This window comes from Pholcus phalangioides, unplaced genomic scaffold (assembly GCF_987345545.1).
Source record: "Pholcus phalangioides strain wild (caught in Gottingen) unplaced genomic scaffold, Ppha-v1.0 ptg000015l_1, whole genome shotgun sequence".
Classification (NCBI taxonomy): domain Eukaryota; kingdom Metazoa; phylum Arthropoda; class Arachnida; order Araneae; family Pholcidae; genus Pholcus; species Pholcus phalangioides.
In genome coordinates this window covers 47568171-47581924 of record NW_028301608.1, presented here as the reverse complement: position 1 = coordinate 47581924, position 13754 = coordinate 47568171, and the positions used below count along the sequence as shown (strand labels likewise).

Below are 13754 nucleotides of genomic sequence, written 5' to 3'. Positions count from 1 at the left end.
CTATATATTCCCAAATAATATACACGTGCAGTGTCTGTTCTGGCACAAGTTTTAGTCTCTTCTGAATGGGGCACGTGGCCAGGGCCCCAGAAATTTTTGGGGACCTCCAAAATTGGCTGTTTTTCATATTTTAGTGCCTTTTCCCTCGCGTGTATGGTTCGAAAAGCGTAGGCGTTTCCGAAGGGTGGCTATGCCTAATTGCCCTAAAAATGCCAACCCTTCCCTGACTCCTAATTTCTCAAAAGCATGTTGGACGAAAAAAAGGAATGAAAAATGAGAAAAATATATTGAAGAAATGCATTATTTGAAAATGTACAGTGCTTCAGGTATGCAAAATGAAGCGTGAGGAAAAATATGTACAAAATTACAGGGAATTTGTCATTTAAAAAAGCTATTTTTGCTATTTCGGTCTTCATATCTATAGCGTGTTTCGAAAAAATAGAATTAGATGTATCACTTTCTTTATCGATTTGCGTTCACAGCTAAGAAAAGTTAAGTTAAATTTGTCAGAGCATACATATGTATTTTATTTATTTATTTATTTTTGCTAGCAGTTTAAATGTAATCATATCCAATTTCACCAGAAACTTGTTTTTTTTTCCCACCCAACTACAAAAACGCGGAAGAGACACCTTCTTTCATCAACTCAAACTAGGAAGTAAAATGAGGTCTGTGATCCAATCTTACATAGGTGGATACATACATATTCACATCAGACAGAACTCGCGGGCTGCTGCTGGTGACGAAGATTGAACGTTTCCCATTATTCCTCACATGGAGAAACAGACTCCAGCTATAACAGTCATGGGCACAAGCCTCTTGCCTGTACAAAAAAAAAAAATCTTACGTCACCAAAGCATCAACTCGTAGGGGTAGGGGGGGTCGCAAGGGTGGGTTCACCGACCCTAGAAATCTTCCACCACCAGTTGAGGTGAAGGAAGACGTCCCGTTATAGTTTTGAGGTCCTATTTTCCACCCCAAAATCTCTTTCCTTGATCTAGAATCGTCTCATGAACACACAAAAAAGTCTTCTTTCTGACCTTAACTGTACCTCATTTCAGTCACTTCCCTGGAAAGAGGCTGTCATGGAAGGAGGGGTAGTTCCAGCAGGTGACAACCTGGAGAAGGTGATACTATAGTGGTAGAAAACGCTATGAGGGGAGAAGAAGGTGTATATTCTGTGGTGAAGAAAGACAGAAATACTGTAATACCGAAACGTTCCGTTCCGGGTCTGACCCACTGACCTCCCCGCTCCTTCTCTATAATAAACAAGGTACTGAAAACTCCCCGTTTGTCGTCTTTTTTCTTGGGTACCTTCGCCTCTTTCTCCAGAAATAACGGTCCAGTATTCATGTGAGAGTGTCGCTGAGAACTTCATGACCTGTTCCAATGTGCTTTTTTTTTTTACTGTGGCTATATTTAGCGACACATACGTGTGATTCCATTTTTTCCGTTTGTGAGAACGGAATCATGGGAGAATATACAAGGAAAAGGATCGTAATCTGAGTGATAATATACTTATATAACTCCACTGACTTCCGCAGGTGAAAAAACGACACCATATATGAGAGTGTGAGGAGTCATTTTTATTTTTCTTCCAAGAATAATTCATTTCCTCCTGAACAAATCTGGATTTCTCTCAGAAAATGTTCTTCTATTAAGATTTGAATATTTTAGTTTTACGAGAGAAACTGAAGTGAAACGAATATAGTACAGCACTTTCTATGGATTATGGGTAGACAAGTTACTATTATACTATTTTGACGTCCATCAGATGCGAGATTCAATTCCTGTCCGGGGAATGAATATTCATGTTCGTTAAAAAAATATTTTTTAAACAGTAAGTTCTAGTTCAGGGTTCTTCAACGTTTTCGACATGGTGGATCAAATTTCAATACTCCATTAAGCCCAAAGGCCATCAAGTTATAGCGCGGCTCCCTTTGGGCAATATCTTCTTCACGTGCTCCCACCCCACCTGATTTATACAGGTCCCTCCCTTCTTATCCTCATTCAGGATCAAGAGTCTTCGTACTTATTGAATTGTAAAGTGAATAATGTATAATGAACAACAAGTAACGTCAGTCTAAAGGCCGTCTCAACATCATGTGGCTCATAAAGAGAGGATCTGGAGCTGTAAGTAACAGCTTACATATTTGTGCATTTACTCTTGACAACATATTAGCACTATCTCAGTACCAGATCTCATCATGTAGGCCCAGGGTGTTCTTAACATCATCACAGCAAAGTGATTTTTCTGGGGCTCCCCTACCTGGCTAGAAACAACTGCCAACACATTTACCAAATCGAAAATTGTAACTAACTCCCAGCCAGGGCCCGTTTCTCGCATGGGCAAAAGAAGCATGTGCCCAAGGCCCATTTTCAGGCCCCGAAATTGTCTGCTTTATGTATTATAGGCACGGGCCTATATCCTACCTCAAAGAACACAAAATACAAGCCCCCAACAATTTCCATACTTGCGAAGTACAGATGACTAGATACCAAGCGTAGATAATTGGAAAGAAAAGTCACATTTCTATCTGTGGTTCTCGAGCTCTTCCGGGCGCGTGCTCTACCATTAAGCCGCAAAGAACAGCCATTTGCTTTCCTAAAGACATTATGTTCCTTTTTTGGGATAATCGGGACTGCACAATAGACAGCCTCTTAACTCAGCAACAGCTCGTAACGAAATTAGCCTCCAGGCATTCCATGAATTAAGACGATGCTGAGTAGGTATCCTGGGGACATGAGGCATTGTCCATTTGACCCATAGCCAATGCTTGGATTGGTCATATGCGTTAAGATGACATTAGTTATAAGGGCAGTGTTGCTAAAAAGTGGTGACATTTTTTCTCATGATATTTTCACTTGAAAAAGCATCATTTCTTCACATCTGCATTTTTTCCACAGCTCTCTGTGTCCCCCTCCCCCACCAAGCACTATCATGGCTCTCCTTCCTCTTGATTTTCTGCCGTGTCCCACCTAGAATATTCCAGGACCATAAGAGGACAAATGACCCCCGATTGAGAAACACTGGTCTAAAAAATTCTCAAATTATTGCAAACGTTTATCTGTTTTCATCCACCTCGTTGGGCGTTTTGACTGTTAAAGTTCTTGAATTTGCATTGAAATTATTTCTCTTATTATAAATATGAGATAACTTTCATTAATTCTAAATCTTTTTTTTGGTAAATTAGCTTAATTTTTCTACTAAATTCCGGAATTCTTCTTTTAAGCATTCGGAAATACATTTTTTAAGATTTCTTGTATGAGTTTTGTCAATTATAAAAATAATGTCCACGATTCATTAGAGTAAAAGAGAGAAAATTCAAAAACTTTACAAAATGCTCGTTTCGATACTTTTCTAACATGCTTTCAAACAGTTCTTTTTTTTTTTTAATTTAATCACAGAACTTATGCCTCATTTAGAAATAACGTGGAGGCATTGAAAGAAAGCTGTTTCCTGATCATTCTGCTCATTACGCTCATCAACAGTCATATATCATAAGCGTACAAAAAAGTTATATACTTCAATATGCAAATCCTTTTTCATAACAATATGTTGAGACATTTTATATACAGTAAATTTTGTATAGGGTGCATAGCTAAAAGCACGCATTGCAAATTACTGACTGGTGAACCGTTTATCCTAGAGGCATACTTCTAATTAGAAAACTTATCCAAATAATGTGCAGATCTCAGATACGTCATTCATATTTCAAGGGGTTGTAATTAAAAAAAAAAAAAAATAAGCGGTTGACATTAAAGTAAAAAAAAATTAACTTTTTATACCCTTTCCTCAAAAAACCAATTAGCAAGTCGTTGCCCTGTATCTACTGATGCCAACAACAAAAAATTACACATTTCTAAATGAAATATTCACTGAAATATTATAATTTGAAAACCGATGGTTTAACAGATCGGAAAGCAATGCAGACAATGAAGCAATAAATTACACATAAACCATCAAATGGTAGGCTACAACACGTATTATGAAACATAAATTAAGTCTGAGAAACATTTGCTTCACATACGAGTTTATGGAAAACCAATCATGTGTATGTTTTTGGTGTTTTGCACCAGGGCTGATCAAATATATTTCTCGACGTGCTCGGGACATGTTAAAATTTCGACAGAGCATGTATTTTTTCCGACCAAATGCTCGACGTGAGCATGTAAAACATAACAAAAAATTTAAACACTTAAAACCCGTATGCAGCTTGAAAACGAACAAAATGTGTTGTGATACCATATACTATTGACTACATGCCCGGTCGGGTATGTAAATTTTCGGAGATTTGTCCAACCCGGTTTCGGACGAATCTTGTTAACACGTGCAATATCCACGTGCTTTTGTTTACGTACTGGTGAAAACTTAAATCATGAAGAATAAGAGTATTTACTATTTGTGATATATCGAAGAAGACTAACATCGAAAGAAACCTTAAGTTATAAGGGTGGATTCACATCTACAGACACTCACCCAGTCGTGTCTGACACGGCATACATTCTTTAACATAAAAATGTCTGTTCGCGACTGCGCTGCCACGATACGATAGATATGAATACGTTCATTGGTTTTATGTTAAAGAATTTTTGTTGTATCTGACACGACACGGCGAGTGTCTGTAGATGTGAATTCACCCTGATGGTATAGAATAGCCTGCTCTTTGATCAAAAATAAATTAATAACATATTATCACAAAATAATAACACACACGGGAACTTTTAATGGTAAAATTACTAATTTATAATAGATTTGGAGTTTATTTCCCCCACTAATCACATAATTATCATTTGCTCACGTCACGTGCACGGGATATGAAAAATTAATATTTGCTAACTCAAGAACTTAATTATTTTCATTTCGTCAAGTCAAATAACTTTAAATATTGTGATTTTCCGTAATAAAGATGCGACTAATATAACTTTAAATAGTTAATTTTTACCTCTTGCAGCTAGTTCAAAAACCCACGGCCTATTTAATAAAAAAAATTTCTGGTACTCTAGTTCAGAGGGATTCTAATGAATTTTAATGAGAATTTTTTTAATGTAAAGCGCACCGCGCCAAAAGTGTAACTACTTTTTTTTAATAAGTGCAAATTCAACATAGCACCTACGTTGGTCAACAAAACTTCTTAGAAAATGTGACAGCAGATTTTTTTGAATCGGATCTTTTTAGGGTAAAATAATTTTCTGCAGTGTTCCTTTCTCAAGATTATAATTTCATTTTTAGTTGGCGAAGGATTCCAAGTGCCATACTCACATCAAAGGAAGTGGAATCTGAGTGCTTTAAAATCATTCACAAGATGATGATCATAAATGAAAAAAGTATAAACAAATGGGAAAAAACCATTTGAACCATAAGAAGCCCAAACATTTTAATATACAAGGCTAATTAACAACCTTAGTATGTAGGAAACTCACAATGTTATAATACCCTCCCTCCTGGTAAATATTAATCGGAATTATACGAGGAAAATGGGAAGGGAAGTGTGTGTGAATGTTTCCAGACTTTTCGACAAGTGAAGGAAAAGACAGAACTTCATTACCTCTAACATACTTTCTCTTGAATGTTGGGCCATTGAAAGGTAAATCTAGTACCGATTCTTCTCCCAAATTTTGCTTTCCAAAGAGCTTTAACTTCGGTTAATTTCCCAACAAACTTCTTTACTGATTTTTTATTTGTGAATTTGACGAAAGAACGCGGTCACCACGCACAACTTCAGCTTTTGGAATGGTTTTTAACACTATATCTATGAAATTTTGTTGTTCTCTCATTTCTCTATACACTCATTTTTTTGATATATAGAAGCTGAAAGTGATGACTAAGAAACTTTACACCCTTTCTTCAGTTTCATGCTACAGTTGATAAAGAAAATTCAAGTAGGTACGAAGTTATCGTATATTCATTGGATTCCAATTGCCCGAACAAAGGGAAAACGGGGAGAAAGTGTAACCCTCTTATATAAAAACCCTCCCAAGACATCTAAAATCATACGTTGTCCCATAGAAACGTTGCTGAAAAAAGTGAGCCTCATACCATGTTGGATATCCTTCATTTTGCAGCAGATTGTGACTCCAAAAATCATTTGAACAGAGAAATGATTTCTGTAAAAGAAGACAAAGTAAACTTTTGAGCGTTATTATTAGAGCCCGGAAGCTCAAAATGCCATAAATACCCTTTTTTTGCTTATTTTCAAAAAATTTCGTAAAAACTGCTTTTTTGAGTTTTCCCAGCTATAAATGCCTATTTCAACATTGTTGCAAGTGTTTTCATTAATTTCAGAGGTCATAATCTGTATAACTTTGATATTTTGATCATCGAGAACCTCAGAAATACTGCTATTTTTCAAATTTCCCTGTCTCTTTCTCTTAATTGATACCAATAATTGCTCTCCCTCCTCCTTCCATCCCCATTTCGACGCGAATCGGTGTAAGTGCTTGAGAGATAGAAAACTTGATATTGCCATGCATTAACTTTGCTTTGACCAAATGGTGTTAGACATGAAGGTTTTTGTTTCAGACGAATGCAGCCTATGTATGAGAAAAATTAGGAGTTTCTCACACGGGGGTGGGGGGGGGGGTAGGAGCTGTCAGGACTCCGACCCTGAGGCTCATGTTGTTTTGATTTTATTTTCATTTTTTCATACCATAAATTCACAGCTAACAACCATGGTTATTTATTCAGATACATATTCGGTAATCGATTAAATGGGCCATAGCTGCCTTCAGAGGTGTGTAACAGGTGCGGCCACATCGTCTCAGTCGACCTAATCCCGGAGAACCACAAATACTTTTTGACATGAAATCAGTTCATAATAACTACGTTATTATCGAAGTTAAACTATTATCAAAACAGTAGACAGATTGAATGCTATTAATTTTTTTAGCAGGATTGCAGAGCTTTATTATCTCAGCTGTTAGTTATTTTCCCTTTCTTCCATTAATTATAAATGCCTTTTTAGTGACTATTTTAAACATTTTAGGTGCCTTTTTGCTTGCCTATTTTGACCATTTTTAGTTCCTAAACTTCAGGGCCTCTTGTTATTAGTAAGGTACCACAAAAAATTTATTTGAATGAAGAAACTTGGTGAATCTCAGGGATAAAAATGCCTTTAGGAATTAAATTAGAAGAGGAGATTTTTTAGTGAGTAATCTCAGATGTTTCGTACCGCAAATTGAACTTATCAACAAACAAGTTGAGGGTATTTATGAAATAGAATGTAATAGTGTTTATTTTTTTCAAATGAAAATCCCGAGAAGATGCTGTTTTTTTATGAATGGAAAGATATTGCTACGTATTGAGTAAACACATAAATTAAATAAGAGGTGGTTTTTCCTTCAGCTTATGAACTGGACATTCCTTCATGAACCGATTTTTTATAAATTCAGCATATTTCTGCATTTTGAACCGAACTTATTTTGAAATAATAACAACTGTGAAAAACAAAACAATATAGGTGTGAAAAGAAAAAATCTTCAGGGAAAAGGGCTCTAATTCATAAATATCGAAAAAAAAAAAAATCCTTAATACTTTGCAGGACATTAAACAAGGCAAAACTCAAAATTATACGCTAGTGACGCAGAACAAGAAATAACACAATAAAGTCACTGTGCATAATAGTCTTTGTTCTGCATTTTTCTAATAAAATATTCTGTTGAATTCAATTGTGTTAAAAAAAAAGAAAGGAAAAAAATCTTTCCTATATCACTGTATAGAATGGCAAGAAAATGAGTAAATGGGAGAAAAAAGAGATAAGTCACTCATAGCTGACTGGTGTAATTATATGATTGTTATGATTGTAATGCATATTTTGTAATGTATGCTTTTTTTATGAATAAATTGCCAGAGGTATCCAGTCCGTGAGGACAATGAGCCGATATTGCCATATGGCGATGTGGCCTCGGTATCTTTTGGTTTGACGGTGACGATGTAATTATATTATTAGAATTTTTCGCTATAACGATATTTTTCGCTAACACAAGGTGTAATTTTGTTCTTTTTCATACTCTATTCACGTGCCCAACGCCATTGTTAGACATTTTGCTTCCTGAGGCAAGTATCATTTTGCCGACCCCAACATACGACAATGGTATTCAGAGTATGTATTTTTATCCACACCCTATTGATATAGTAAATACGGATTTGCAATACATCATTAAATCAGATCGGTAATAATAACCCTATACACCGAGCAATCGTCATATAATTTCATCGGAAAAGAAGAAGAGAAGGTGATAAAACACATCAAGACAAACAAAATTTACAACGGAATTCCGTGCCGCAATTCACTCTAGATACCATAGATGAGATAGTGCGGAACAACAGTAAATTAAATGATGGATAGTTTAATGATTAAATCGTTATTGGTCACTAGGAACGGTGCTGCCTCAGTTCATACAACATAAATTAATTCTACCGTTTTTTTCCTACTCTTTTCTCGTACCAAGAGTGTAGTACGGCCTGTAATTTTCTTTGTGAGTATTATCCATCTGGCACACGCACACCTCTTCTTTTTTTTTAAAGGATTTTCACTCACGCTGAGTGAATCAAGGTCGAGTCATTATAGAACTTTTTATTAATTCTTGCATTTGGGAAAATTGCTCAAATATTTGGTAAAATAAGGGGTCGATAGATTAATGAAACTATTCAGAAATACTTCAATAAATTACTTTTTGATAAAAATTTTAACTTTCATTTCCTTATTTACCGTGTTTGGTTGAATCAATAATTCATTCTAATATAAACCTTGTTTAATTCACCATTATCTGTTGAATATACATGCCGTAGTTTGCACGTATTTTAGCTTTCATATACAGGAAGTCACTATGTAAAAAAAAAGAAAAATATTTCTGTGATTATTTAACTGGCTAGAGCTCTGTCCAACTGGCAGAAGAAAAACGAACGTATTTTCGGAATCTTTTTGCAACGCCATTTACAACTAAAATTGGTGAATGATACTAATATGACACAAAAGCGAGCAGTTTCAGTTGCACTCCCTGTACTCATTTGAATACAGCGAAGATTTGACTTTGTATAATATTTTAGCCTTGCGGCTATGTATGTAGATGTTGTATATTTTAAAGCACGTGTAGATGGTAACCCTACTCAGAGATTGGCATCGAAAAAATTCTCGAGAAGCCATTTTTGGTTTAGAAATGAACTCTGGAAGTTAGTATATTTTATTCTCTAGGGTGGGTATTTTTGTTTTCCACCTTATATTATCGACATTATACTGTTATTTTCATGCAAGTGATTCTTTTGTAATTAATTATTTAGATTAGAGTTTAATGTGAATAACTAACGCAATTCAATTTCGTTTCACTTCAATTTTTTTTCCAAATATGACGTCATATTTTGCTGTCCTCATTGAGGACATTTGTCGTCCAGTGTCATACTTCCTATTGATGCATTACAAAAATCTCTTGGAATATTGTTTGTTGATGCAATTTCAACAAAATATCCCAATATCGAAATGGAATTCAAAGTGCATCAAGGTGCCGACATAAACGGGTTAAGACTGATGTTTAAAATACGGTTTTGCACACACACACACCTGAATTAAAGCCTATGGCATGTACTCCGTTGTTTTAATCTTGGTGCCAAATATCCCCATTTTGATTAGTATTAAGCTACAATATTTTGCTTCCTTCACTTTGGAAATTTTAGGGCTTGGAATTTTTAGGCATGAATGCGAGCCGACAGCCTCATTGAGATGTTGCAAATAAATAAGTAAATAAGTATTTACTAAAAAAATAGTGAGCAATCAGGCTTGAAACATTTGAAATTCACGCATAATTTTACAAGCAAAATAGCCTGCCAAATTTTTTGCTCCTAAATTTCGGCAGCACTTCTTACGAACTACACTCTAGACACATTCACAGCCCATTCTGACATGCACTAATTCGTTAGACGTTCCTCTGAGGAATGTTTACGCGGTCCATGTGCGGTTTAGTAATTGTGTCCCATTAAATTAATGAAAAATGGTAATTAATAACAGCAGTAATGCTCCCCCCCCCCAAAAAAAAAAAAAAAAAAAAAAATTTACGCACTGAAGCGACTGCCTCGTCACGTCACCTCTATCCTGGGTCTAGCCCTGCACGAGCGTGAAAATAACCCGATGTAACAATTTCGTTTTATCTTCTCGTTATATCTAATTAATTTTTGTTTGGGTGTTTTTAACAGCTATTTTACAAATTCTCTTGTAAATTTTTCGAGGTTTTTTTCGTTAGACATTCGGATATAATGCAATTGAATTTAATCCAGACCTACTACTATCTTCTTTCTCCCCCCCCCCCCCAATTAGTCAATTCTGATATTAAGCACAACCAGGACTCTATTGAAAGCATTAAATATAAGATGCCTGTTTATTCATATACAGTAGAACCTCTCTTTTGCGGACACCAGTGGGACAAAAATATTCGTCCGTAAAAGAGAAGTGACCGTTAATCAGGGGTTTAAAAAGCATACCTTTATTATGCACAGAAAAATTATTACTGAACCGTAAAACAGGGGTGATTGGATTTGAGGGTGTGTCCGTCAAGACGAGTTTTACATAAGAGAGTTTATGTACCTGTGCTTACTGCTGGTAAAAAGAAACAACAGAAACAGTCTGTTATAGAAATTGTAGAAAAATAAGCTGAGATTTTTCAAATAACAACAACGTCTATCTCCTTATTAATAACACATGGCGCAATTTGCAATTCTAAATATTTCTCCTCTTTAATATGAGCTTATTATCAGTTATCACTATAACGTTGTTGCTATATATTTACGTGGATCTTAGAACGATCGCAGAAAAAATTTTCACTTCTTGATAAGTGTATATTGACAGTGATAACAACATATGGGATCAAAATTATTTTCTATTACTAAATGTAGATGTCAAGTTTGAACTTTTATGTGTTTTTGTGTATTTAGAACTTGAGTATCAGAAAATAAGGAAAATTTATATAGAAAAACTGAAATGCTTATAACTGGTACGATGTTCTTAAAATATATAGACGGTGTTTGTTTACAAATACATACGCAAATACACTGCCAGGAGCACGTGATGTCTATACGTATAACTCTATCAGAGATAAAAAATTATCTGGCCAATGCAATAAGATTGCCAACAGCAATATCAATAGCAATGACCAACGTTTCATAGCTTATAGCCAAGCACTCCATACCCAAGCCATAACACAAACATTGTAATCTATGAAGTTTTATTATGTTTATTACATTATTTACAAACAATTAACTTGAGACGAAAGTCACAACTATCATTGTATAGCAAGTCGATTATTGTCATAGTTATAGCAAGTATTTTTTCAGATGGTAATTGAATATGTTTTTGATTTATCAACGCTACCAACAGAATTGAGTTTTGTTTATTATCGATTGTTGTTAACACACAGTGAGTACAGCTTTAATTTTATCTGTACCCTCCATATAAAATGCTCAAATATTAATTTCGATTAAAGAAGATTACGTTACTTTATTATTTATACCAATGGCAATCAGTAGCCTAATAATATGAATCGTGTGTACAGGTTCCCACTGTTAAACTTCCACAACTCAATTTTGTCAAAACACAGTTAGTAATAGCAGTTTCATTTATTTATCTGCATGTATACCAAATATCAGTAGAATCACATTAGATAACAGCCAATTACTGCAGAATTATAAAAGGATAACTGAAAACAACTGATAAAGTCGGTTACTATAAACTGCTACAGAAATTTTGCGTTCATAACAAACTATGCAAGTATTATGTATTTGTAGTAAAAAAACATAAGCATTGCTTTTGATGCTTTAAATTTTATCTTTTTACTTCATCTTATTTGGCGTATGTTATTATTTTATAATTCCAGTTTGTTTGATTTTGTGAACTTTTTTAAAAATCTGTTTTAAATAAAGTAATAAATGTGAAAACTCGTTAATACACAATTTTCATTTGATAGCATTTTACAGTAGAAAATAACGCTCGGAATTTTAGCTTTAAGTTATAAAGATACTGTGTGTACTTATTTTAGAGTGAAAATGTAAATAAACACTAAAATTACTATTACTGTAAAATATATTTTTCAATAAAATTTATCATTCTGATTTCGTATTTGGCATAACAATCTGAATCATACGTGTTTATAAAGCGATAGCTGGTTACAAGATTTAAATAAACAAGATTAATTTTTTATAAGATCTGAACTTGTTTCTTTTAAATATTTTCCAAAATAAGGGAATTCAAATTATCATTTTGATAAAAATTTCATAACGTTATTATTCCAGTAACTTATCAGCAATGAAATTTATCAAATCAAAAACACATTGATTTTTATCAAGTTTTAAATTTTATAAATTTCTTTTGAAGTAATTAAAATAAATATTTCTCTTATATAAATAAATGAATGGAATGGAGAAAAACGTTTCGGGGTGAAAAAAATCGTCACGGCATTAAAGTTTTCAAAGAAATCGAAAACATTTTTTGTCTAAATATTTTTTTTCTTCCTCGAAAAAAAGAATCAAACATCGATTTGAAATATTTGACAGCCAACCGATGTATTGGAATCGGTTTTAAAATACAAAACTGGAGCGAAACGGAGGAATTTCTTCGCGCCTACTTCGCCAACCTTGACCTAAAGCCAGACAGGAAGTTTATATGATTGCATAATACCTTGGGTGCATGAACCCTTTAGCTCCCACCGCAGCTGACGAAATTTAGAATAAATTTAAATCCACAACAAAATACCTGACACGAATTATAAAATTCACCCAAAAAAACATTTTTAAAATATCCTCATCCAGTAAATGGCCAATGTAAATCATCGTGGAGAGAATAAAAATCGTAAAACGGAATGAAATATAAATAAACGGAGATGTAACATCACTCACCTTTCGGGGTTAAGCCTAATCCACATTGAAATACATTGAAGAAAAATAATTAAAACATTTTTTTTTTTTCCGGCTCACATCTTCCGTCGGGATCATTTTCTTTGGATATCCTCGCACACAATAATGAACAGAATCGGAGATAATTTTTTCTTCGACGGATAATGATTCCGTCACACACAGAAATACGATCCGTCACTCGGATGCTGTATATCCACGGCAGGAACGGCGGCCGCCATTCCATCGACGGCAGCGGTTCGCCGTTTGCTTTGAGTCGAGGCTCCTCCGATGGTGAAGGGTCCCCTCCGTTAGGCCTAACGGTACCCTCTCGCGCATCACTGAGGAGAGGTAAGAGGGGGGCCCTTCTCTCACTCTCCTCTCTCACAGCACTCTACACACGCTTTTTAGTCTTTTCCTATAAGTCAGCTGGTTCCGAGACTTGCCAAAATAATAATAATGAAAGAAAAAATATATAAAAGTCACACGTAAGAAAAGTTTAAGACTTCCTCCTCTCTCTCTCTCTTTCTTGGCCCGGAGGCCCCCCTGGGCGTAAAATGTGTGTATGTATATAAATATATGGAAAAAAAAGGATCACTGGGGCGAGAGAAAGGCAACCTAAAGAAGTAGTGGTATACAGAAGATCCCCATGGCGAGCCCATACATAAGAAAAAAAAATTTTTTCCTCCTGTGCAGTGAATAAGAATTTTATTCTTTGAAGTTATTAGAAGTCAGTGAGTTGTAACTTCCAATTTACACGACGTATTCATGAATATATATAAAAAAAGCCCTAAAAATAGTCGTGCTATTCATAAAAATGTATATGCAGTTTTCTGTGAATTATTTGTGTGTGTGTGCCTCTGCAGGTTATCGAGTAGATCGT

At 34.8% G+C, this 13754-nt stretch overlaps 1 long non-coding RNA gene across 5 annotated transcripts in view; it reads right to left on the bottom strand.

The window, feature by feature from the left end:
- Positions 1-13215, bottom strand: part of LOC149076118 (uncharacterized) — a 205548-nt gene extending 192333 nt beyond the window's left edge. For 2 of the 5 annotated variants that reach the window (XR_016194034.1, XR_016194032.1), the window contains exon 1: positions 12878-13211. This is a non-coding gene — a long non-coding RNA (uncharacterized LOC149076118). Of the gene's footprint in view, positions 1-12877 lie in introns of all 5 variants that reach the window. The other 3 variants (XR_016194031.1, XR_016194033.1, XR_016194035.1) reach the window with 3 other exon arrangements.
- Between the last annotated feature and the right edge of the window lie 539 nt (positions 13216-13754).